A 21,759-nucleotide genomic window follows, 5' to 3' on the forward strand; every position below is an offset into this window, starting at 1 on the left:
ATCGGCTTTGATGTAAAAGCTCACTGTCTTGGACATCAGTGATTTTTACCTGGCCAGCATCCGTTCCTGACGCCTCACCCTTTCTGCAAACGGTATCCGATGTTCCTTTGAGGGTCCACCTCTCTCACAGTCAGTCCCTGAGATGGACGTGGCTGATCCCCCATCCTGCCCCAGACTCACACCCTCCACCCAGGCCTGGCCAATCAGCGTGTTCTCTCCTCCTGGCCTAGAGATGGTTCAGGAATGAGCACGTGGTCGCCAGCACCACTGCTCAGGCTGCTGAGCCGAGAGAGAAGCCCAGAGCCACAGGAGCCGTCACTGGACGAGCCAGCACACTGAAAAAGAGATCCAGGAGACAAGAGAGCCGCCGGCAGCTTGCTGACATCGCTTGGGCCTCTCGGTCCAGAGAGACACAAAGCAAACGCTGCTCCCAGCCCCTTCAAGCCAATGAATTCTCCTTATGGTTGAAGCCAGCTCGACTGGAGTTTCTTTCATTGGCAGCTGAGAATGCTGACTAATTCGGTGGCCAAAATATATAAAGTCTTAAAAATAAAGGCACATTTTCTCTTTGGGGCCTCAGAAGGCCTCCTCCTACTTCAGCCTTTTCTGCGCCGCCAGCAGCCTCCCTGCCTTCCCTGGCAGCCACCATGCACTCCGTGCCTCCTGAAAGCCTCACTGGTTGGGGAAGGGCCAGCTTCCCCTCTCCTCTGAACCCATCCTGGTCAGACTGGAAGGGAAGAGGACTACAAACTGACTGTCCTTGGTTTGACATTGATTTCCTAAGTGCAGGGCTCTAACCTGCCCAGCTCTGCCCCATCCTGCCACAGCTGATGCCACTCCTCTTCTGGGAAGCCCTCCAGGCCTGCAGTCCACTTAGACCTTTTCAACCATGCAGCATCTCCGCTCTGCCTGGGAAATTCCTCCCACTCACCAAGCTGCCCACGTCTGTGCTCTGCCTTAGTTCTGCCCCTCCTCTCCGTTACGCCACCCTCTTCTCTGTGTCCTTTCCCTCCTGCCTATTTGGGATCTGTCCCTTGCCTCCTGCTTCCTGCCTGGCCCCCTCTCTGCAGCCTCTGCTGTGGCTTTCGCAGGCCTGTCAGTGCACCCTGGGTGGCATTTCCGCACCAGTGCAGGTATGGGGGGCCATGCCTTGTGTTCCACTCTGGCTGCTGGAACTGCCTGGCTGGCGGGGGCACCTCGCCCATCCCTCCTGACAGGTGATGACCATCAGTGATCAGACACCATAACCTTTCACAGTGAATTCAGCCTGCTGACCCCAGGGTGGGCTATTATCCAGCCTGGGCGGTGGAACCCAAAGCACCTCCCCTCCTCAAGGACAGGGCTGGTCCTCTCAGGTTGCAGTGGGAAGGCAGTGCTTCAAAGCCAGTCCCTAGTTGGGCATGAGTGATGTGCTCACAGTCTGTGGTCAACGTCAGCCTAAGATATGGTCATGCCAAGGGTTGCCAGATAAAACGCAGGACTCCCAGTTAAATCTGAATTTCAAATAAACAACAAATTTTTATTGGTATAAGCATATCCCAAATATTTTATGAGAAATACTAACATTAAAAAGCATTAGCTGTTCATCTGAAATTAAAATTTAGCTAATGTCCTTTATTTTGTCCTCATGTTGACTCACTCTGGCAACCCCTGTCGTGTGGCCAGAGCTGGTGAGCTTGCAGGAGGCTGCAGAGGAGGACTTCTCTGCCCCGAGTCCGAGCACGGGCGTCTGGGGAGTTTCCACCTCTGGAGCACTTCAGAAAGAGTACAGGGAGGTGGTCGTTCTGGAACACAGATCATTGTCTCTCTGGAGGTGGAAGATTCCAGTGCCGTCCAGCCTTGAGGTGGTAACTGCAGGCTCGCGTGAGTCTGTGTGGGGATCTGGCTGTGTTTAAAGTTCCATGAGCTCTGATCTCCTCCGTAGACCATTTTTCTCTCGGGGTTAAGCTCAGGATTCCACGGTTGTCTGCTACAGCTACAGACAGCAACTGCCAGTGTCCCTACATGCCGAGGGGCCTGGGGATTGGACGGGGAGGAGGGAAGATTGCGACAGATGTTAGCGGGAGGGAAATCAACTTCGAAATTAGTTTCCGTGTATCGAATCCTAACTTTTCATTGACTTTAATTGTTCAATTGGAGATGGATTCCTCCAGAGGGAAAATTTTGACTCCAAGACGGAATGAAATGACATTTTTTTAAAAAAAGCTAAACTGGATATTTAAAGGGAAAATATTTTCCAATGTAATAATGGTCTTATTGGAAGAAAGCTGCCAAACATAAACACAAAGTGATTACAAGTGTGTTTTTGTGTTTGGCCCGTAGTTTCAAAACACCCAGTGACAGCTTAATCGAGCAGAACACAAGGCTCATAAACCTCTTCCCTCAATTTCCTCCCGCTGCAGACGTGGCTGCGTTTCTTGGCTGCGTGGGTCGCATTTCAGGGCACACCAGTAGCTGCTGAATTCATAGGTGTGATCCAGGTTCCTCCAAGCAGAGGCAAGTGGAGGCGGCACCTGGCAGTCCAGCAGTGGTTCCAACGGCGGCCTGGCAAAGAGGCAGGGGAGGGGCAAATTGCAGACATGGAAATTAATGGAATGAGTGGTTGCAGGGAAGAATCAGGGAGAAGGGCCCCATGGAATATTCTAGAAGGTATGTCTCTAGGTTTCGTATTTAGAACTAGTCTCTAGATTAACAATAAAATAAAAGCACATTTCTGTTAATTGTGTTTCTGCATTTTGGGGTACATCTGTAAACAGGAAGCCCCAAGCAGGAAGCCACGGTCCATTGGAGATGCCCTGGAAAATAACTTTGCAGCACACAGCAGATGCATGTTGCCTGACCCGGGCCTAGAGAAAGAGGGAACTCCTCCAGGACGCATTCTACCGTGGGAACAGTCTGCATTATAGAGCCAGTCTCACACAAGAGTGGGAGTGGGAGGTGGGGGAGTGAAGACAGGGAGCCTTGGCCGTGTTTTTTGATATTTGCAAGTTTGGCCCACATTGTGTTTCTCCCTTTCTCTCTTGCTCCACCCTGCCTGGCTCTGTCACCCCCAATTTCCCATCTTCTCCCCTTTGCCCCGCTGTTTCCAGCAGGCTGAGGTGGGAGTGTATCCTGGGCCGGGCCCTTGGCTCTGGCCTCCATGTGCCGTGTGTGTGGTGGGTGTGCTGGGGGCGGTTCGTGGCTCCCTGGGATGGAAATTGTTTTCCCTGTTTGGAACGCCGGCCTTGTGTGGGGGCTGCTCAGATTTTTCCAGACGTGGTGTCCTGCACCGAGCTCTGGGGTCTCGGTGTTGCAAGAGCAGGGTCTGGGTGGGGATTTGGAGGAAGTTTTTAGCTTTTCCTCTCTATATGATGAAAAAGTCTTCATAGGAAGACAAAGGAAAACAGAAGATCTGGCTTTTGGCCAAACCCACGGCTGAGCATTCAGGTGACTCCTAAGTGGGTGACTTCAGAGGAACTCTGGGAGGGAGGGAGACGAGATTCTGGGAGAGCTGGAAAGCTTCTGGAGAAGTGGGTGTGAGATTCTCAGTGAGGAGGAGAGGGCTGCTTCAGAGAGCAGGAGCGAGACAGAGTGCTTCCAGGAGAGAGCGTTCAGAGAGGGTAGACTCCAAAATTGGAGGAGAAAGGAGGCTCTAGGGAGGGCGGGGCCATGGGAGTGGCAGAGGAGACAGCCCAGAGATGGCTCTTGTTTAAAGGAAGAGGCAAATCTCCCCTAAGATCCAGGCTGGATAGTTCTGAGGCCTTTGAGGTTGACTTAGCAAAACCCCCATGCATGTGGCTTAAACCCAGTTCTTCTTTCTTTCTTTCCTTCCTTCCTTTCCTTTCTTTCTTTTCTTTTCTTTCTTTCTCTCTCTCTCATCAGACCCTTGTTGAACACCTACTGTGTGCCGGGCTTTATGCTTCCTGCCCTCTGGATGTTCCCAGGCTGGTGAAAGAGCCCGATTTCTGTAAAATCATCCCATAATACAGAGGAGTACAGTCTGAACAAACCAGTCATAGTCCAGGTGCTGGCCAGAGAACCTGGCTAGGCCTGAACATCAGTCGGCGTCTCGTGAGGCTCTAGAGCAGGGAGAGCTGCCCCGTCAGCCTCTGGGGTCCTCCCAGGCTCAGGTGAGCTGGCCTTTACTCTCTCCTCTCGCCCCTCCTAGGGGCTCTGCCCCATCCTAGGCACCAGGACCTTTTGCCCTGACTCCTCAGGACTCCCCGCCGCCCAGTCAAGTCTTGTTCACTGTGACATTTGTACTCTGGGGCCTCCTCCCTGCAGATCCTTCCTCACTCTCTGTAACCGGTTCTTTCTGGTTCACTAGACTAAGCTAATACGAAACAGTCATTCCCCCGAAGGCTGACAATGGATGAAGCCTTCATGTCTGACCACTCTGTATCATCTCTGTCGTCTTTGTCATTGTCATCATCATCATCACGTTTTGCTTTTTACAACTTCTTAATGACTTTGGTTTCAAATAACCCAATGAAACAGACAAGCAGAGATTATTGTTCCCATCTACAGGTGAGAAAGCTGAGGCTCAGAGAGGCTAAAAGACTTGCCAACAGTTATACAGCTACAGTGAGAAAGTCAGGGTCTGAACCTGCATCTTCGGACTCCACGTGCAGACCGCGTCTGGTAGGTGATACAGTGCTATGGCAGAACAGTGGGCAACGTATGGTGTTTTCCCCAAAGGTGCAGAATAATTGGGCATAGATAGGTGGGGAGGGGAAATAAAATGTAACCCCTAGTCCACACCATAAACAAAAATCAACTCCAAATGGTTTAAAAACTTAAACGTCAAAATAAAACTGTAATTTTTAAATGAAAATATAGGTGAGTATATTTCTGATCTTGGGGAGTATGGAAATATTTTTCAACTAAAAGTACAGGCCTAGCTTGGAGATACCGTGCATTCGGTTCCAGACCACTGCAATAAAGCAAATGTCGCAATAAAGTGAGTCACATTAATTTTTGGTTTCCCAGGCATATAAAAGTTAGGTTTACACTATACTGTAGTGTATTAAGTGTGCAATAGCATTATGTCTAAAAAAACAATGTATATATCTTAATTAAAAAGTACTGTATTGCTAAAAGCCATCATCTGAGCCTTCAGCGAGTCGTAATCCTTTTGCTGGTGGAGGGTCTTGTAAAAAAACACACTATCTGTGAAGTGCAACAAAGCAAAGCACAATACAATGAGATATGCCTGTACTAATTTTAAAATAAAAGATTAGGTCAAACACATTAAATCTAAGAACATCTGTTTATCAAAATATGAGCCAACTGAATAACTACATGCAAATAAATAAAATTTATTTATCCCTACCTCACACCATTTATAAAAATTAACTCAAAATGGATCAAAGACCTAACTAACTAAAAATTATAAAATTTTTAGAAGAAATATAGGTGTAAATCTTTGTGACTTTGGATTAGGTAAAAGTTTTATATGTTTTGATATGACATCAAAAGCATAAGCAAAAAAAATTTTAAAAACCAGACAAATTGGACTTCAACAAAATTAAAAACTTGTGCTTCAAAGGACAGCAATAAGAAAGTGAAAAGATAATCCACAGAACAGGAAAAATTATTTGCAAATCTTACATTCGATAAGGGACTTGTTTAGAGTATTAAAAAACCTATTACAACTCAACAATAAAAAAACCAAATAACCCAATTAAAGGATATGAGTAAACATTTCTCCTAAAAAGCTATATATATAAATGGCCAAAAAGCACATGAAAAGATGCTCAACATCATTAGCCATGAAGGAAATGCAGATCAAAATCACAAGTTCTGGGGGCCGGCCCCGTGGCCGAGCGGTCAAGTTCTCGTGCTCTGCTTCACCCAGGTTCGAATCCTGGGTGTGGACATGGCACCACTCATCAAGCCATGCTGAGGTGGCGTCCCACATGCCACAACTGGAAGGACCCACAGCTAAAGATACACGCTATGTACCAGGGGTCTTTGGGGAGAAAAAGGAAAAATAAAATCTTAAAAAAAAAAAAATCGCAAGTTATTACTTTACATCCAATAGGTGCCTAAATTCAAAACGACAGATAATAACAACTATTAGCCAGGAGGTGGAGAAATTGGACCCTCTCACACACTGCTGATGGGTATGCAAAATGATACAGCCACTTTTGAAAACAAAACAGTGAATTCCCCAAAAGGTTAAACATAGAGTTACCATATGATTCAGCAATTCCACTCTCAGGGATATACCCAAGGAGAAATGAAAACATGTCCACACAAACACTTATATGTGAATGCGCATAGTAGCATTATTTGTAAAAGTCAAAAAGTATAAACAACTCAAATGTCTGCCAAATAATGAACGGATAAACAAAATGTGGGATATCCATACAATGGCACATCATTTGGCAATAAAGGGGAACAAAGTACTGAAACATTCCACACCATGGATGAACTTTGAAAACATTATGCCATATGAAAGAAGCCAGTCACAGAAGACCCATATTGTATGATTCCTTTTATATAAAAGATCCAGAATAGGCAAATCTATAGAGACAGTAAGTAGATTGGATAGTGGTTATCTAAGGCTGAAGGGGGTTGAGAGGGGGTGTGGGGGGGCTGGGCAGTGACGGCTAATTGGTATAAAGTTTCTTTTTTGGTGTGATGAACGTATTCTGAAGTTGACCGTGTGATGGTTCTACAACTCTGAAGACACTAAACACCATTGAATTGCACATTTTAAGTGAGTGAATTGTATGGTATACAAATTATAACTCAATAAAGCTGTTATTTAAAAAAAAAGGAATGAAAATAAAAAGACAAACCACAGACTAGGGGACCCTTTCCAGTTGGGGGAAACATCGGATTCCATGACAATCCAGTGGGGATGTGCCTTTGAACAAAGGACTTTAGAGGACTTCTAAACCACACCATTGGGTGGTACCTAAGCCTGGCCCTTTCCTCTTGGGCCATCAGCAAGCTGTGCCATGTTGGAAAAGTCTAGGGTTCCTGCTGATGAACTTGCTTGTCCTTTCTTAGCTAAGGAGAACCATTTCTAGGGCAATGGAAGACCTTGGTCAAATCAGTACAGAATGGGCCATCTCAGATAGAAGTGAGATTCCAGCCAAAGGAGGCATTCAACCATGAGGTGAGTGACATCAATGGCTTCTTGGAGTTGCATTAGCTGCTGCCTCTGATTCCTTCCTCTGAGCTTGGGTCCTAGGAAGACAATTATGTGTTTCCCCCTCCCCCTCCCTAGAGACATGTCTTACTGACGCTAAAATGATTTAGTTCTCCGCCCCCAATAACCCCCAACATATACATACTCCATCCCACCCTGAGAGAGAAGGGTCAAGCCATATGTTGCGCCTGGAAGTCAAAAGTAGGACGGCAGGGAGGGGACCCCTCACCAACTCCTCCAGGTCTATCTATGTGTTCAAAAACCTGTTGTGGGAACATGTGACACCTGTGCCTGGAAGTGGACAGGTTCCAGAGTGTTTCTGGTTAAGTCAGCCCTGCAAATATGCCCAACAGGCTGGCAGCCAGCGACCAGGGCACCAGCTCACACTGCCCCAGGGTCCCAGGAGAGTAAAGGTAGGTGTTGTTCCCCTAGACAGGAAAGGCTAGGCAAAAGGCATCGCTGTCCCTCTCTTGTGCCCATCCCTGACAGATGGCGTCCCTCCTCCCTGCCTCTCTATCCTAGTTATCCTGAATGGCAGGCTGTCTGAAGCCAAAGGCCCCTCCCTAGCTTGCAGGCCCTGGGCCGTGCTGGTGACTTGGGCATCCTGTGACCAACAACTGAAGGCGTTCTAAAGGTTTGCTTTCTATCTATCCATCCATCCATCCAACCATCAGTCTTACAAAGCTGGCACAAGCAGGGAGAAAGATTCACCATGACAGAAAAATAAATACAAGTACTCACTCTTCGCTGAATCGGGTATTCCCTTCTAGACTTTTCACTAAGCTTGTGCAGACATATATATCATCTATACATCTATATATTTTTTTAAAGATGGAACCACTTTTTCAGAGAGAGAGACTTGCTTGTTTGTTTTCACTTGATGGCCGATAACCACTGCTTTATGGGGTGAGAAACAGAGGTCTGCCCGGGGCATGGAGACAGACTCAAGGCAAAGGGTGCGCCAGCAGGAGCAAGGGTGGGCCAGGGTCTGCCTATCTCCCACTAACAAGATCCGCTTCCTGGTCTGGGTCTCAAGGAGACTCATCTGCAGGGTGAGAGGAACGGCCATTTGATTTCCAGAAGCTTTTTCAGCTTTGGCTTCTCTGATAATAGCTTCTATTTATAGAGAACTTCCTGTTAATGAGCTCATTTAACTCCCACGAGCCTATGAGTGGGTGCTATTTCCACTCCCATTTTATAGACAAGGAAACTTGGGCACAGAGAAGTTATGTACCTTCAAGGTCACACAGCAGTGCATGACACCGTCAGGACTTGAACTCAGGTCTGCATAATCCCAGAGCCTGCATATTTAGTCACCATGCCACACCGTCTGCCACTGCCTGCCAGAGTGCATGTCGGTGGACCTGGGAGAGCACACCAGGACCGGGCTAGCAAAGACTTTGGCTCAGGGTCACCAGCTCATAGTTTAGCATAAAGCAAGACAGTCCTCCCAGAAGGAGCTGGGCTTACCCAAGAGCTGGGGCTGCTGCTGCTCCCTGGGCAGGGAGAGGGCAGGCATGGGGCACGGGATCAGCTGTCCTCGGGGCAAGACCAGTGCTTTTAATCCAAACTTGATGTCCCAGCCTCCTGGAACTTCCGAGAGCGGGTGTAGGTCTGGCTGAGCCAAGCTGCCCAGCCCCCTAGAGATCCAGACACGCTCTCTTGAGGCTCAGAGGCTCACAGTGAGGGCTCATCCCAGGCGGGCTCTGTCTCCCCAGGAGACTCCAGGTCAGGATCCGGCTGCCTCTGCTGAGAAATCTCCCCTCCCCATGAGACAGCCATCCCACGCAGATCAGCACGGCCTGAATACACCCTGCTCCATGTCCTCAATTATTCATTTACACCCCCGCCGCCTGGCTGTGTGTCATCTGGCCGCTCTTGGCTGCAGTGACCGGACAGAGAGAGGGCATGGCATAGCCCCGGGCAGTGGGCAGTGGGACGGGAAGCCCAGCACTGCTTTCGCTCCTCCTCTCCCACCACCAGCACCCCGTCCGCCTGCAATTGAACCCAGATGCCAGGAAATATCTCGGTTGTACGGCTGAAGTGAAACACATGGGTACGGTGAAAGCTCCCCTCTGTTACAGTTTCATTACCTACTATCATTCCTGGAAACTCGCAAATGGAGAGGGAGACCTCTGAGGCCAGCATCTGGGGCTCCATGGGCAGGCACGGCATAGACTAGCCAGGAGAGGCACACACGTGTCCTGTGGGCTGCCGGACTAGGAGAAAGAATGCAAGCTGGTGGCCCGGGGCCTAAGGGGAAGCAGGGGAAGGACAGAAGGCCCTCCAGCCCGCTGTTTCTGAGCCCTGTTTTTAGCTGCTTTCCCAAGAAACTTAAGATCCCAGATCCTAGTCCTGACTCACACTCGCTGGCTGTGTGATGTCGGGCAAGTCACATCACCTCTCTGAGTTTCTGTTTCCTCTTTAGTAAAGTGGTGATAAAAATGCCTTCTTCTCGGAGTTGTTGCAGTGTGGCAACGTACCTCGGGAGTGGAAAAATAGTCTGAGTACATGGATTTATGAAGCAGACCCCCAAGCCTTAATCCACAATTCCTAGCCCCTAGAAGCTCTGAGAACCAAAGCTTTTTGTAACTCATTTGGCAGCAAAACGTGAGCTGACCTGATATGAGACCATTTATTGAATTTATTTATCCCCCTTGGTATGAATATTCATGTTTTGCTGCAAAAGTACCACTATGTTTGATTCTGGGGTGCTAGATTGATGTGTTTATATATCTCTCTCTCAAATCCAAAAAGTTATGAATTCTGAAGCACATCTAGCCACAAGGGGTTTAGGTAGGGGCTTGTGAACCTGTTTTTGGAAATGAAGGGGAAATTAATTTGTTTTTAGGAGATTAAAAAAAATAGGATGTCTGAGGAAGTGCTGGATTTGAAGCCTTTTTTTTTTCTTTTTTTTGCTGAGGAAGACTCATCCTGAGCTAACATCTGCTGCCAATCTTCCTCTTTTTGTTTGAGGAAGATTTGCCCTGAGCTAACATCTGTGCCAATCTTTCTCTCTTTCCTATGTGGGTTACTGCCACAGCATGGCTGCCAACAAGTGGTGTAGGTCTGTGCCTGGGAACTGAACCCAGGCTGCCGAAGCAGAGCACACCGAACTTAACCACTAGGCCACTGGACCGTGGCCTTTAAAGCCTTTTTTAAAAGCACCCCTTGGGGTTGGCCTCTTGGCCGAGTGGCTAAGTTCACGCGCTCTGCTTCGGCGGCCCAGGGTTTCACCGTTCGGATCCTGGGAGCAGACATGGCACCGCTCATCAGGCCATGCTGAGGCGGCGTCCCACATAACACAGCCAGAAGGACCCACAAGTAAAATATACAACTACCTACTGGGGGGCTTTGGGGAGAAGAAGAAGGAAAAAAGATTGGCCGCAGATGTTAGCTCAGGTGCCAACCTTTAAAAAATTTAAAAAATTAAAAAAAAATAAAAGCCCCCTGTAGCACCCAGGTGTTAGCGGTGCCCAGGAATAATCACTCGGCATGTTTCTCAAGCACTAGTTACATATCAGGCACCGTAATGATGCTTTATTAATGTTATCTGTTGTCACCTCCCCATGGGCCTGTGAGACGTGCACTGGACTTTCTCATTCTCTGGCCGAGGAGATGTGGGTGACTTGCTCATGCCAGCAAAGCTGAGCAGAGGCAGGCTCACACCTGCTCTGACCCACTCCAGGGTCAGTGCTCCCAGGAGCCATGAAACCGTGAAGCAAGGAAGGGGGTCTCCTGGAGGGGGTGGACGGCAGTGGTGAGGGCCTGGGAGAGCGAGGGACACTTGGCCTGACATCGCAGTGCAAGGCCCCTTCTGTGGCTCGTCACCTGCCCCGGCTCCAGAGCTGGGCCGTCCAGCTGCAGGACGCTCTCCACAGGCTCAGGCCTCCATGTCCTTCCCACGAGCCTCTGCCCCTTTCCTGCCTCCAGCAGGGACGCCGACCCTAATTGTTCCGACGCCCACTTCCTTCTCCCCACTGTCCCACTGTGGGGTCACGTGCTCCCACAGTCCCCCTGGCCCTGTCCTGTCGGCTGGGATTCTGAGTTGCCTTATCCACCAGACGGGCATCATAGTTTCCAAGCAGCCCATCTTGGAGTGGTTGGTCAGGCCAGCAAGGTCACAAAGTCAGTGGGAGTAGGGCACTCGACCACTGCAGGGCTCTTAGGCAGCTGCCCTGAGGAGCAACGCCGGCAGCAGTTTCCCTGGGGACACCGCAGGGGCCTCCCACAGGGTCAAGCGACTTCTGGGCCATCTCCTCAGCTGCCCCCACTGCCCTCAGCAGCCTGAGAAATCCGCCCTCGCTGCCTGCTTCCTCTACAGACTCAGCCCGTGGACAGCAGCCTGGGCCTGGGGTCTGGCTTTGTTTTTTAATTAGACGAGGGGACTATGAACACGTTATTAGCAAAAGAAAAAATACACAGATGCACAAAGTAATCGGTAACAATTCCGCTTCATCCCCCTCTCCCACCCATTCTCTCCCCGGCGGACTACTGTTTACAGTTGGGTATGTATCACTGCGCTCCATTTTCTTGGCGCTCCGTTTTGTTGGCTTTCATTTACGCATATGTATCATTTGGACTTGTTTTGGGCGTTTTATATACGCACCTCACATAGTGTTCTGCAGTTTGCTTTTCTCTGCTTACCATATGTCTTGGAGAGCTTCCCACGTCAGTTCATATAAGTCTGCCTCATTCATTTTAGCTGCCACCTCATAGCCACCCTGTGGATGCACGGGGGCTGACATAGCCATGCTCCCACTAATGAACACATAGGTCCTCACGAACATCCGTGGATGTGTACCTCCCTGCCCACAGTTTCTTCACAGTGAACATCCGTGGATGTGCACCCCTCCGCCCGCGGGCCCTGACGGTGAACATTCGCGGATGTGCACCCCTCCGCCCGCTGGCCCTCAAGGGGAACATCCGTGGATGTGCACCCCTCCGCCCACGGTCCCTCACGGCAAACATGTCTGTATTGGTACTGTTGTGCCCATGAGTGATTACTCTCTAGAAGAGGAATTTCTGTGACAAAGAATGTGCCATTCTTTTATTTCTGCTAGCTTCTGCCTAATTGCCCTCTAAAAGTCTGAATCCATTTAGACTCTCACTAGTCGCATATCAGAGTGTATGGCAGCAGCTATGCTAGCTGACTGGGTCCCGGGTTTCCTGGTAGGTGGCTCTGAGACGGCTGGGACCCACTCCCCGCCTGGAGAAGTCAGCTGGGCTGTGGGAAGGGCATCCCGCGTGGGAGGGTGGGAAGGTGGACACGGGTTGTGCGTGGGTCACACTGTGGGTAATGAGTATGTACAGTGATTACAAGCTGGTGATTTGGACCCCAAAAGACTTGGGTTTGAATCCTGGCTCCACCACCCAAGAACTGTGTGATCTCCAGCAAAGAGAACTTTCCTGAACCTTTTCATCTGAAAAATCGGAGTGACAAGAATTGCATCAGGCAGCGCCACGGCAGAGGGCCTCGCGGGAAGGCGCCGTAGCGCAGTTAGTCCGGGCCCTCCGTGGACTGCACGGCAGGAAGCAGAAACTGGCGTTTTCTATTATGACTGTTATTATGTTATGACTGTTAATATCTGGGCCCTGGCTCCAGAAACAGCCCCCTTTTCTCTGGGGCCCTCCCATCCCTGCCTGTGTCAGCCACTGAGCCCTGCCCAGACCGGGCACCATGTCAGCTGGCCGGTGGCCGTTACATGGCGCCCACTGTGTGCAGAGGTCAGAGCCCCAGGGAGTGGGGATGGCACCCAGGGGGCAGGACAAGCAGTTCTGGCTTCCAGGCTGGAAGGGTAGACAGGACGCCACCGGATAAACACCAGTAAACAGAGGTGGGGAGGCTCGCACACAGGCGGTGCTAACGCAGCTCCTCCGAGAGAAACACGGCGGAGCCAAGGCACCAGGTGGGAGCAGAGGGAGTGGGGCGGGGGCGGGCGTAGGGGGCTGAAGGTGGGGGCGGGAGGCGGCGGGCAGAGCGCAGCCGGGCAGATGGCGCAGCCTGGGAAGGGGAAGCGGAGGCCGGAAGTGGGGCGGAGGCGGGTTGCTCAGAAGGGGGCTGTGCGCCTGGCAGCCACTGTGGAGGAAGGTGCCCTGGACTCGCCGCCTCCAGAGTCCTCGGTTCAGTTCCCTGTCCTGCCTCTTGCCAGGTGTCTGGCCTTGGGTAAATTTTTCTCCTTTTCTGGGCCTTGATTCAAGAGCGACCACCTTTTCTCCAGTGCCCTGTGCCCCGGACTTGGTTAACCCTTTACTCGTTTAATCCTCACAATAACCCTATGAGATTGGTATTTGACTCAGAGGTTAAGTAACTTGCCCAGAGTGGTTAAGTAATCTGCCTAAAGTTACCCAGCTCATAAATGGCAGAGCTGGGGTTAGCACCTAGGCCTAAGCACTTAGCTGCTGGTGGGAGGAAGGGGTGGGGAGGGGCATTCACAGACAGGAGCCTTTGGCTCCTCATGGCCTGGACTGCTCCTGGTGATGAGGTCTGCCTGGTGGGGATGGGAGAAGGGCCCTGAGTACCCTTCTGACCCGAGGCCAGGCCTATTCTGCCAGCTGGCGGGAAGGGACAGGGAGCTGCGGCCTGATTCCCCTCGGCCATGCGGCCCTGCTTCTTGCTCGTGGGGCTGGCTCTGAGATCTAGGCTCAGGAAAGAGGGAACTTCTCACCGCCTGGCCCCCCTGCCAGTGGCCCCGTGGCTGTGGTCGCTGGTGGTCCCCAGTGGCCGGGATCGCTGCCGGCAGGCAGTTCACACAGCTGCCGTGCGCGGCAGCCAGACTCCTCGGCAACTCCCCAGCGCCGAGAGAATATTCCAGGACAGCTTGGAGTCATTAGGTACTCTCTGCTCACTGCTTGTGATGAAAGCTGGGTTTCAGGCCCAGGGCCTCTCCTGCTGCCCGCCTTTCTCTCATTCCCCCAAATAGCTGGCAAGCCTTGTGAGGAGAGGGGATGGGAATGTTGCTCAGCCCCCAACATCGCTTGCATTCTCCAGATTGATTTCACTCTTCTCCCCATTCTTCCTTTTCCTGCTGCTCAATTTGAAATGAACCACTATGGCCCTTGGAAGGCAATGAAAGGAAAGCCGGGTTCTGGCATTGAGTCTGCTGTGTGATTTTGGGCAGGTCACATAACCTCTCTGGACATCTGTCTGTTTTGTTTGTCAGCAGGAACTCCCGGTCCCTGCCGTCCCTCCCACTCTGTGGAGATGAGGAAAGCGTGTGTGGAAAGCACTAATGTGGGAAAGCAGATGCTCACAGGGGCTGGAACACATGTTATCTGGGGGGTCAGGCCTCGGTCAGCCCGGAGGACACTGAAGAATAGAACCGAATGGGCATTCAGGGGCATCTAGCAAATCTGCCCCACTCGAAAAGCGGGGAAGCTGAGGCCCAGCCAGTGACGGAGAAAGCTGGGCTTGGAAGTTGGCGTTCCTTCCGCTGGGCCCCCTTGCTATTTGATAATGACGCTGGCGCACTGACTTCCAGGGCATTTGTGTGCCAGCCCCAAGCCCTAGCCCTTTCCGTGGGGCGTGCCCACTCACCCTTGTGAGGCGGGTCAGGTGGCGTCCAGCAGGAGAGAGACTGGAACGGGACACTCGCTGTGCCCAAGTCTGCCTGCTTAAACAGCAGCCTTTCCTGGGCCTGGAAAACTTGAGAGGAAATCTATGCTGTGCTGACACAGAAGGAGAGACTCTCCTTCAGCACCTTGCTGTCCATTGGGTGAGAGACAGGATTAGACATGTTTGCTGGGCCCCGAGGAGCACGTCCACCTTCTGGGCCCAATGTGGCTGGCACAGGTGCACGAAGGGGTGGACACCTCTCCCATGCCACCTCCTCAGCTTGTGCCTGGGGAGGGGGCGGCCCAGAGCAGGTCTCAGGGCAGCGCAGGTGTGAAATCTGCCACAGGAGGAGGCACTTACAGGGGAGGACAAGGGACCAAGGGGCATCACCACCTCAGGTTTGACTCCCAATTCCACCATTTCACGAACTATGTGACCCTGGGCACATGACAACGTATTTAAGCCTCAGTTTCCCTATCTGTAAAAACTAGTGTTCAATATTGACATCCGGAGGGTTTGAAATAACTCGCTGACGCAGGGGATGCTGAGAGCTATGGGAGCCGCTGAACAAAGGGTCGTGTGGGCGGTGGGCTCAGCCTGGGGGGCCTGGACCTGTGGAAGGATGGCTGGGAGGACTCCTCCATCTCCCCAGCACCCTCGTGCTCACAGGTGGCGGCCCCCAGACACCTCTTGGCAGGGCTCCTGGGGGCCCAGCCCCAGCCCCATTCGGGCCAGACTGGCTCTGGCAGAGACTCCGCTTTCTCCTCCAAACAATGTTGTCCTCCCAGCCAAGGGCAGCGAGGCGGGCCAGGGAGCTGACCACGCCTGCCTGCCTGCCCTCCATCTGGGGCGCATTCCTCAGTCTGCCCCCAAAGGTTTTGTCGGCTGTGCAGCGGGGTAGGGTCAGGTGTCCCCGCTTCCCCGGCCTCTGGCCGTCAGTCTCTCAGGGGAGCACCACGGCAGCTCAGATGGCCCTGCACCTTTGTCCTTGAGCTCAGGGATGCTGAGGGTGGCAGAGCAGAGTCGCCCTCCCCTTCTTCAGGCAGGGCCCTGGCGAAGGGCTCTGGCCTCAGGGTTCTCCCCACAGTGCCCAGAAGCCTGTTGCCCCCATCCCAGCAGCTCTGAAGAATAGAGCCCCTTTCGATCTGTCCGGTATGTGCATACTGTGTGTGCTTGTCTGAGTGTGTGCAGGAGCATGTGTGGGTGCATGTGTGCCGAGGGGTCAGAGGGCTGGGGGTGCAGCAGCAGCCCAGGGTCGTGGGGTGAGCTGGCTTCCTCGCCCTCTCCTTGCATTTTCTTAGTTCGGAGCCAGCACAGCTCTGGGTGCTATGGCGACAGCGGGAACGAGAAAGACCCATCTCTTCTCATGGAGCTCACATTCCGGTGCCAGCAACACACAAGTCACCCGACAAGGTGATCTGAGGGAACACCGCACAGCGGGAAGAAAAGAAAACAAAAACAGAGGGCTGTGGTGGGGCATGGCGAGCACACTGTGCCTTCTCCCCCCTCCTCTGACTTTTGGGGACAGCAGGGAATGAAAAGTGAGGTGCGGGAGCAAGGAAACGCTCAGAGGCGGGGGTGGGGGCCGTGTGAAGACTCTCATGTTGACCCGTCCTGGGCCTGGTCAGCGCATCCAAATGAGACGTCCACCCCATGGAGGGCAGGAGGCCGAGGCCTTGGTCTTGGTGGCCCTGAGTCACACCCCAGGCAGGGCGGCGTCCCTGTCTCTTCTGACAGCCAGAGGGGTCCCTGCCCATTCATTGCAGAGCCTGGTGCTTTGCTGCTGGGGAAAGAAGGGAGAAGAGGAAGACGGAGAGAAAGTTCCATTTAAACTCTTTTGACCAAACCACAAGTTTCCTTCCTTCCTTTCTTCCTTCCATCTCTCCCTTCTCTCTTCCTTCCATCTTTCCTTCCTTCCTTCTTTCCACTTTTCCTTTTCTTTCCCTTTTATTTTTTAAAGAGTAGAAAGACCAAGGGAATATAAACTAAAGAGCTCCTCGCATGAATCAGGCTGTAGGGTTCCCAAACCCCAGGAAGAACGTGCTTCCCCTGAAGGTGGGTCTGAGCAAAGGGACAAAGGAGCTCAAGGCCAGCAGGACTTGTGGCTCAGAGCTGGGGCGTGGGCAGGGCGGGAGCCAGTGTGGGTCTGTGGGGTTCCCGGGAGTCTCTGCAACAGCTGCCTCTTGGGGTCCATATGTGCTACCAGAAGGAGGGTCCAAGAGAGACAGGAGGGGTGGGCTGGGGTCCTGTGGAGCCAGGGCGCCCTGAGGAGCTGATCTACTCAAAGACAGGTCTTAAAGAGCCTTGGCGTCCGCAGAGTCCTGGCCCCCCGCTCTGTGAAGGTCCCTCTGACCCACAGTAACTCCTGCATTTGTACATTGGTGCCCGAGGGACCCTCTAATCGCTCAGCTCACTGATGGCTTTGCTTCCTTCCCAAAATGCAACCCTCAACAAGAGGCAAAGCCTCAGCCATATCAGTCATTTACTCTTTAATATAAAGGAGCCATCTGGCCCTTTTCTAAGGGCAGGATTTGAATCTGAAGAAGGGAAAGGGCACGAGGATGCTAGGTTTCAAAGAGACAGGACGTCACCTTCGGGGGGCTGGGGGTCACGTGACGGGGAAGACCCAGATGAGGCCGGAGAGGAGCTGGAGAGAGCATTCGCAGACTGCACACTTCGGGGTGGGGCCAACGCCTCCCTGAATAAAATCAAGGCTTTTCAAGGTCCTGATAAACCAGAGTTCAGAAAGTCTCTCTTCCCAGGAACAGTGAATTTTGAGAAGCTGGAGATGGGAAGTGACCTGATCAAGGTCATAGAGCGTAATACCAGCACAGGGCGGCCCTGCAGCCTGACCTCTGCCTGCCTGGGGACAGCAAACCTGCCCTTGTCGGCTCACCAGTGACCTCCGAACGAACGACTGAATGAATGAACAAACGAACGAAGGGGAACTGAGGCCCAGGGAGGCTCCATGGCACATGCAGGGGCACACACTGAGGGTGGTCAGGGAAGCCCTCAGACTCAGGCCCTCCCCAGCCCACTTCAGCCTATATGCAGCCCTGACCTCTCCAAGTTTTCCCGTGTTTTGCCAGATTTGAGTTCAGAGGCTCCCTGGGAGTGACACGGGGACCTGGCTTACTGTCCCCATTTGTCACTGCAGCTCTGACAGGCCATCTGTGTCATTAGTGGTGAAGCGGATGTTGTGACTCAGTCCCCCACTGTAGTCAGTCACACCAGGCAGCAGCTGGTCTCCACATTCCCCACCCTGCCATGCCTGGCCTATGGACTCACAGGGGTTTCAAGAGGAGCCATGGAGACCCGCCACCTTCTCCCCATTGTGCCTCTCTCCTCAGCAGTCATCTTAGTGTGGCACATGCAGACCTTCCGACTCCCTGGTTGGTTCATTAAGGTACAGTAGATGCAAAGGGCCTGTGGCCTCAAAGGAGAGGCAAGAGGAAGACTTTCCAGGAAGTAGGTGCTGGTAGGATCTTCTCCCACGTTTGTGACTGACCTCCAGTGGGGTGGAGGCCCAGAGGCACTTCATCTCTGTGGTCTTGGTAGCTCCCTGTCTCCTGAATTATGGGAGCTCAGGGACAGGAATAAAGCAGCAGTTTCCGGCCTAGTGAGGGCACCCGTGGGCCTTTGCCTGCTGTATCTGCTACTCCATCACCCCAGCATGCAATCAGCAAGTACTCACAGAGCGTCCACTGCATGGCAGGCACTGGGCTGGGCCCCACAAATCCGAGGATGAAGAAGGCATCAGACTGTGCTGAGTTGGTCTTAGGTCCCCAGCCAGGCTGTCACGTTGTCCTCCTGACAGTGGGACATTCCATTTCTCCCAAGATCACACACCAGAGGCAGGTGGCATCGTGGGGGGCCGAGCCCAGGGAGGATGGTGGTTAGAGTGTGTTCATCCCCGTGGTTGAAGGGATTTCTTCCAGGCATCCGGGGTTCTTGCAGACTGGAGCCTGGAGGTGTTTGATGGAGGAGGTGTACCAGGAGGGGTCCTGGGAGGAAGAGACCAGGGAGGAGCTGAGTGTCTCCCTGGAGACACAGCAGAGAGGTCAGGAGTGCGGGCTCTGAAGCCAGACAGCCCGGGCTCCAACCACGGCTCCACGGGGACAAGCGGTGTGGACACAAGGGAGTTACTGAGTCTTGCTGAGCCTCAGTGTCCTCTTCAGTCAAATGGAGACAGTAAGAGGACCTACCTCATAGAATGGCTGTGAGCCTGGGCTGAGCTAACACGGCAGGAGCTCGGTTCAGGGTCTGGCACATGCTGAGGGCTGGATAAATGGGAACTATTGTTGTTATTATTCCATAGGAATGCAGGAAATGCCCAACCCCAATACTATCCGGGATATCAAGGCTGGAGGCACCCTCTATGGCAGTTCTTCCCACACGGCCATTTGACGGAATGAGACTGAGGCCCAGCAACAGCAAGTGACTTATTATCGGTTACTAATAAAATGCAAAGTTGGTGCCGAATCCCAGTCTGCTGACTACCCGATTGGTGCGCTTTCCACTCTCTTCTGCCCAGCTTTTCTCTGGAGTGGACTCAGGAGCCCCTTCAATCCTTGTCCCAGCCCTCCCTTCTTCTCCAGCTCCTGCCACATGGGGAGATTCATGGGCTGTCCCCTAGCAAGAATCTCAGAAGCGGGTTCCACTCTGAGCCAAGGGGCCCTGCAGTGTGCAGACGTGCCTCTCCAGGCCCTGTAGCTGGGAGTGACATCACTGGGACGCAAAGATCAAAGAAGAGCAGGCCCCCCCCACTCCCTTGAACCCTGGCTCTCATCCTTTTCCCAGACTTCCTCCAGCCCATGGCTGTCTGTACTGGGTTCCCAGGGGCATGTGGGGAGCCAGAGGTTAATGATGACAGGTGAGGCAGTCTTCAGGCCTCCTGCACCTGAGAACAAGCTCCCCTCCCAGACCAGGCTGCAGAAGCTGGCCCACAGCCTGGGGCCTGGCCTGTGGGTCCCACCACAGGGCATTTGGCACCAGAGGGAGACAAGGGTGCAAATGGAACACCCCCGCTTGCATCTGGGGTCTTGTCTCTGGCTGAACCTTCTTCCTGCCTTGCCTTCCTGCCTCTCCTCCCTTTCCACCACTTCACATCCATCAAAATCCCAGCACAGTGACACAGAGCTCACACATGTGGCCAGGGCAGGAGCAGGAGGAAGCAGTGGTTATCATGGGGCTGGCCCACAGGAAGCGGGGAAGTCAGCTCACTGTGTTGGGGAGCCACCCGCCCTGAGTGTTAGTCTAAACTCTGCCACAAATTCCCCATGTGACCGCGGGCAAGTCACAGCTCCAGTCTGGGTAGTTTGTCCCTCCATACTCCTTCAAAGGCTCTTCCAGGTCTGATATTCTCGAATTTTTTATGGTGCCTGCCAGCAAGGCCCAACTGGTAACCAAACAGTAAGCACTCGCCATGTTTTGTGCACCTACCGAGTGCTCAGTGCTTTACCCTGGTCTCTGGAAGGACAGGTATATCAGTTAGCTATTGCCACAAGAAGGCTGCATAACAAACAACCCCAAAGCCCAATAGTCACTTATTTTCAGGGAGGTTGGCTGAGATTCAGCTCTGCCTCACACTACTTCTCATTGCAGGTCTGTGGGTCAGCTGGGGAGGTTCTGCTCCTTGCGTCTCTCATTCTCCTGGGACAAAGGGGTGGCCAGGGCATGTTCCTCCCAAGGCAGTGACAGAGGGGTAAGAGGGAAGCAGAAACACACGAAGCCCCCTAAGGAGCCAGTGCATTTTCACTTCTGCCCTAGGCCGTTGGTCAAAGCAAGTCTCTTGGCCTTGTGCAGAGAGAAGAGGCAGAGAAACCGGCTCCACCGTGCCTGAGCTGTGGCGAGGCATGGCTGCCAAAAGGGGTGAAGAAATGGGGCCATCATCCAGTCCGCCACAATGGGAATGATCCAGCCTCTTCGAGTAGGGAGGTGAAAGTGTTCTTTTGTCCTCTTCCTCTGTCGCAGTAGAAGGGGTTACATACAAATACTTCCCCTGACTTCCTCATGTAAGGATTGCAGATTTGATCGTCAAGGCCTCCCTACCATCAGGCAAAGGGAGCTGGTTGGATGGGTCATTAGGCGAAAGAACCTGAAGAGAATAGGGTCTAAGACCAGGATAGGGGTGGGAGAGGGGTTCCCCCAGAGTCTCCCATGAGGCTGGGGGGAAGGTATAAATGGGGGGACGTTTGGGACCTGAGTGTGGGAAGGGTGCCCAAGAAGAGTCAAGTGGCTGATCTGACAAGAGGTCTCGTTGAAGAGCTGTGCTTGAGGGCCCAGGAGCCACGCAGGCTCTGAGTCACCGTCCGCCGCCCAAGAACAAGAAATTTCCATGGCGTGTGCACAGGCCAGCACTGGTTGACCCGTGACTCCACTTACCCCTCGTGAAGTAATCAGGCGAGAGAGAAGCAACCCCAGAGCCACTGGACTTCGCTGAGCCCCATCGGATGATCCGTAGAAGATCCCATCACCCAGGGACCCACGAACAGGTCACTCTATCGTTTTGCGTCCAGAAGAAGAGTACAAATGCTGTCCCACATACCATAGGCCAGAAGTTTTCTCCTCACCCTGATCCAAGCTGGGAAAACTCTGTCCACAAGGTGCCTTCAGTCCCCACCCACAGGGGAGCCCAGGAAGCAGAGGCGTAGCTTCTGCCTGCTCAGAGTCACTGCTGGCTAAGAAAACCAGCCTGCACTCAGGAAGTGTTATTTTAAAAAGGCACATCAAAAGAACGTCTCAGTAGAGCAACCGAAGACCTCGCACGAGGCTCAAGTGAGCAGCAGGGTACCAGAGCACCAGCACTGACGGGAGCATCCAGAACGCACAAGGATGGAGAGATGACTGGCTTGAGTGAGTTCAGGCCAGTTCACCCGCATTTACTCAACCTCTGCCATGCGCCAGGCTCTGTAACAGGCACCGGCAGACAATGCTAAATGAGACGCGGTTTCTGCCCTTGAGGCATTCACAATCTTAACAGAAAGATCTGAGGAGGCTTCAGGGAGGAAGGGATTTCATCTACATTTTAAATAACAGGAAAAATTGGGGTAGACAGAGGATG

General features: G+C 52.6%; 1 long non-coding RNA gene across 1 annotated transcript; it reads left to right on the forward strand.

Moving 5' to 3' along the window:
* The first annotated feature begins 12,920 nt into the window (after nt 1-12,920).
* LOC139082191 (uncharacterized) lies at nt 12,921-19,877 on the forward strand. Its single transcript, XR_011537937.1, has 3 exons — nt 12,921-13,050; nt 15,998-16,109; nt 19,015-19,877. It is a non-coding gene; the product is annotated as an uncharacterized lncRNA (long non-coding RNA).
* The last annotated feature ends 1,882 nt before the right edge of the window (nt 19,878-21,759 follow it).

This window comes from Equus przewalskii, chromosome 1 (genome assembly GCF_037783145.1).
Source record: "Equus przewalskii isolate Varuska chromosome 1, EquPr2, whole genome shotgun sequence".
Taxonomy (NCBI): domain Eukaryota; kingdom Metazoa; phylum Chordata; class Mammalia; order Perissodactyla; family Equidae; genus Equus; species Equus przewalskii.